The sequence below is a fragment of the Panthera uncia genome, chromosome D2 (genome assembly GCF_023721935.1).
Source record: "Panthera uncia isolate 11264 chromosome D2, Puncia_PCG_1.0, whole genome shotgun sequence".
Lineage (NCBI taxonomy): Eukaryota > Metazoa > Chordata > Mammalia > Carnivora > Felidae > Panthera > Panthera uncia.
In genome coordinates this window covers 24,046,362-24,051,515 of record NC_064818.1, presented here as the reverse complement: position 1 = coordinate 24,051,515, position 5,154 = coordinate 24,046,362, and the positions used below count along the sequence as shown (strand labels likewise).

Genomic DNA, 5,154 nt, shown 5'->3' with positions numbered 1-5,154 from the left:
AAAGAAAGAAAGAAAGAAAGAAAGAAAGAAAGAAAGAAAGAAAGAAACTTATAACGAAACTTATTATAATAATAATTAATAATTGGCTTATAAAAAAATCCTTCCTCTGTAAATTGTAGACCCCTATCCAATCCTCATGAAAGTAGACAGAAAATAGATGTTTTATTCAGAAATTTACACATACCAAAAAATGTACCTATAAACCAAAATTCCAGAACCATGAGAACTAGTATCTAATGCTAAGAAAGTCAGCCAAAACTTCAACATTCCAACTGTAAATGGATTCCAAAACAAATTAATTTTTTGAAAGAATCTGACAAAATTTGAAAATAAGTATATTTATTAACTTAAGTGAAGAGTGTTTCATCTTTGTAAAGCAAGAATTTGTGAAGCAAACAAAAAAATAAGAAAAAGCTATATGAGAAAGAATGAATTTTCAATCTTAGAAGCAAAAATGGAGTCGCTGAATTTAGGAATTCAATAACCAGGAAAATTCCAGCCCAGACACACAAAACAAGAAAATTAGTGAATTAGGAGATAGTAGTAAAAAACTTATCCAGAACACAATACAGAGATACAGGCATAAAAATATGAATGATGAAAAAGTAGTTAAGAGGGGTGCCTATAAGCATCCGACTTCGGCTCAGGTCATGATCTCACAGTTCGTGAGTTCCAGCTCCATATCTGGCTCTCTGCTGTGAGCACAGAGCCCACTTCGGATCCTCTACCTTCTTCTCTCTCTGCCCCTCACCTGTTCACACTCTCTCTCTCTCTCTCTCCCAAAAATAAATAAAGACATTTAAAAAAAAAAAAAAGTAGCTAAGAGAAATGAGGGTTTAGGCACCTGGCTGGTTCAGTCGGTGAGTATCTGACTCTTGATCTCAGGGTTGTGAGTTAGAGCCCCACATTCAGTGTAGAGATTACTTTAAAAAAGAGAGCAGGGATGGGGTGGTGCCTGGGTGGCTCAGGCAGTTAAGCTTCCAACTCTTGATTTCAGCTCAGGTGGTGATCTCACAGTTCATGAGTTCAAGCCCTGAGTCCAGCTCTGCACTGATGACACACAGCCTGCTTGGGATTCTCTCTCTTTCTCTCTCTCTCTGCCCCTCTCCCATTCATAGTCTCTCTCTTTCTCTCAAACTAAATAAAAAGTTTTTCAAAAGAGAAAGAGAGAAAGAAGTGAGGGACAAACTGAAGAACTTTGATGTATGCAATGATGCCTACTTCACAAAGACAAACTGAAGGTAACTTAAGAGAAGCAATATTTAAATAGATAATAATTGAAATTTTTCCAAACTTGCAAAAGGGTATCAGTCATCGGAGCATAACTTCGATCCAAATTATCAACCAGGAGATATAAAAAATAAAGCCATGCCTAGACATATTATAATTTACAAGCCATCAAGGATAAAGAAAAACATATTAAAAGATTCAGAAGAGCAGACACATTTTCCATAAAGGAATGATAATTAGACTGACAGTAGATTTCTCATCAGCAATAAGCATTGCCCTAGAAATGTATACCCAGCCAATATATCACATAAGAATAGGAGCAAAATAAAGAGTTTTAGAAGAACACTAAGATTGGGGTGCCTGGGTGGTTCAGTCAGTTAAACATCCAACTTTGGGTCAGGTCATGATCTCACCATTAGTGAGTTTGAGCCCTGCATGAGGGGAGCTCGAGCCCCCCTTCACTGGAGCCCAGCTTGGGGCTTCACGCTGTCAATGTGGGATTCTCTCTCTCTCTCTCTCTCTCTCTCTCTCTCTTCTCTGCCCTTCGCTCACTGGCACCCTCTCTCTCTCAACAACAACAAAAAATCTCTCTTGTTTAAAAAAAAAAAACAAAAAACACCACTTAGCTCTTTGAGGAAGATTGGTCCAGATGAAATGGAGCTAGTTCTGCCCAGAGGCTCCTCCTGCAGCTCCTGACTCCTTGGTGTTTACTCTTGCAGAGAAACAGGTGGGTCAGAAAGCCCCAAAGCCATGGCTTTTAAAAGATAGAGAAGGACACTCAAGGAACCGGAGGTGGTGAGTTAGAATTATTCTAACCAGCCAAACTGTAAAATCTTTGGAGGTGGTGCCTGCGGATTTGATCAGAGGCACAAAGAGAAAGAATCTCAAAGTAAAAGGAACAGTCCAGATGCCCACCAAGACTCCAAGAATCACTACAAGAAAAATTCGTCGTGGTGAAGGTTCTAAGACATGGGTCATTTTCAGGTGAGGATTCACAAGCAGCTCATTGATTTACAAAGTCCTTCCAAGATTGGTAAGCAGATTACTTCCACCAGTATTGATTCAGGAGTTGAGGATGAAGTCATCACTGCTGATGTTTAAATCAACCTTTTTTACAAAACTGATTATCCGCTGTTCATTTTTTGTTAATGTTTATTTATTTTTGAGAGAAAGAGCACAAGAGGGGAGGGGCAGAGAGGAAAGACACAAAATCCAAAGCAGGCTCCAGGCTGACAGCACAGAACCTGACACGTGGCTCGAACTCATGGACCACAAGATCATGACCTGAGCCAAAGTTGGATGCTTAACTGACTGAGCCACCCAGGTGCCCCTGATTATCAGTTGTTAAAAGAGGAAAGAAGAACACTAACGGTTTAATATCTACAGAATCTCATGAAGACAATAATCAGAGAATACATTTCAGTAAGAATAAAAGTGAAAAAGAAGGAAGTATAGAATTAAGAAAAAGCAAAAGCGGAAAAAAATGACAAAATGTGTTAGTAGTTTTAATTAATGTGTATGACAAATAATAATATCTCATTTATATGTTAAAAAAGAACAAAAACAACAAAAGAACAAATAAAGCACAACCATAACAAGATGGGAATGAGGTTGAATAATGTGTGGTCAAAATGTGGTAAATATTTGGGAGGGAAACAGAACTAGTGAATAACTGTATCTATTTAGAGAAAGAGATAATTAAATCTATGTTTTTAAATTAAGTATTGGTACTAAATTAGAAACAAAATCTGTAGTTTATAAAACATCAAAGAGGGAAAAAAAGAGGAATATAAAAAGCTTTATCAATTCAATGTAATAATAACAATAGCAAACACATAGAGTTCTTACCAAGTGCCAGACATTGTAGTTGAGGAAAGAAGGGGAAAGAAGCTATAAAAGAGGTAATACACAGAAAACACAAAATAAGATGTTAGAAATAATTCCAGAGGCTCCTGGGTGGCTCAGTTGGTTGAGCGTCCAACTCTTGATTTAAGCTCAGCTCAGATTCCAGGGTTGTGGAAGCGAGCCCAGCGTCGGACTCCACGCTGAGTGTGGAGCATGTTCAACATTCTCTCTCTCTCTCTCTCTCTCTCTCTCTCTCTCTCTCTCTATCTCTCCCCCTCTCCCATGCTTGCACTCTCTCTCTCTAAAATAAAAAAAATAAATAAATTTTAATTTAAAAAACTCCCCCATATGCATTCCTAATGTCTGAATTCTATATTTATAATTTCTAGCTATGCATAGAACCTGAGAATTTCAAATTAACATAAGGACTTCATCACAAGGCAGAGAGGTTTTCTCATGGCCTTGTGATGATCTAGCCCAAAAGATATAAAGGAAGACCAGAGTAAAGAATATATGAAAAGATGCTCAAAAATACTAACAGCCAAAAAAGTACAGTATACAATTTAGGGGGATCTAGGTGGCTCAGTCAGTTAAGCGTCCAACTCTTGATTTCAGCTCAGGTCATGATCTCACCATTTGTGACATTGAGCCCCCCATCCCCATCAGGCTCTGCACTGACAGCATGAAGCCTGCTTGGGATTCTCTCTCTCTCCCTGCATCTCTATCCCTCCCCACTCACCCTCACTTCTCTTCTCAAAATAAAAAGTAAACATTTTTTTAAAGTACAATATACAATTTAAAACAAGATAATTGGCAAAAATTATTTAATCCAACGATACCAAATGTTGCTGAGGATTTGAATTTGCTGGCAGTGGCGGAAAATAACATGAGTGAGCAATCTGACGTCTAGGAGATATGTAAATTAGCAAATCCTTCAAACTAGCAATTCCTCTATACTTCTTTTAGGTATATGTTCTATAATATATAACTAGACAAGTACCAGGATGATGATTGTTCTGTCATCTGCAATAGCAAAAAAGAAAAAGAAAGAAAAGAAAATTTTAAAAATCATCTCAGGGGCACCTGGGTGGCTCAGTCTGTTAAGCAGCCGACTCTTGATTTCAGCTCAGGTGGTGATGTCATGGTTCCTGAGATCCAGCCCCACAACAGTCTCCAGGCTCTGGCTCCAGGCTCCGCACTGACAACAGGGAACCTGCTTGGGATTCTCTGTCTCCCTCTCTCCCCTGCTCCTGCATGCAAGCGCTCTGTCTCTCTCTCTCTCTCTCTCTCTCTCTCTCTCTCTCTCTCTCTCTCTGGTGCATGGATGCGCTCTCCCTCTCTCTCTCAAAATAAATAAATAAATAAATAAACTTTAAGGGGAAAAGAAAAAAAAGCTCCTTTGGGAGGTAATTAGTTCCTGAGGGCAGAGCCTTCATGAATGAGAATTAATGCCTTTATAAAAGAGGCTCAAGAGGGCTCCTTTGTCCCCTTCCACCACGTGTGGATACAATGAGAAGTCTGTGACCTGGACCAGGGCCCTCACATGACCAGGCTGGCACTCTGTTCTCAGACTTTCTGCCTCCAGAACTGTGAGTAATAAATTTCTATTGTTTATAAACCGCCCCTCTCCCCCGCCCCGTGCTGTTCCGTCATAGTGGCCCAAAGGCACTAGGGCAAGTAGTGAGTATATATGGTGTTGACAAACACCCTCTAGGCAGGCAAGGAGGGGAGTGGAATTGAGGACAAGTACACAGGGGATTTCAACTAAATCTGTACATTTCCACATGTTTTAATCTGAGCAAAATGTATTATGTTAAAAAGGGGGGTTCTCTTTATCTTTGAAATTCAAATGAGGCCCTGAAGCCAGAGACTTGCTAGACACATTTCTGCAGAATTTTATAGAAAATGACCAAGCTGGTCCTTTAAATATCAGTCCCTGTCCATTATCTCCAGCCATTTTACGAGAAAGCCATACATTCATTGAATGGGATTTCTTGGTTTTTTTCCCCCTCCCATAATCAGGCACTTCTCACTCACGCCCAGGCCAAGAGAAAGGCTCCACGTAAACCAGTCACAGGG

The 5,154-nt window shown here is 39.5% G+C and overlaps 1 pseudogene; it reads left to right on the top strand.

Moving 5' to 3' along the window:
- Nucleotides 1-1,980: 1,980 nt before the first annotated feature.
- LOC125933113 (40S ribosomal protein S20-like) lies at nucleotides 1,981-2,331 on the top strand (annotated as a pseudogene).
- Nucleotides 2,332-5,154: the final 2,823 nt, after the last annotated feature.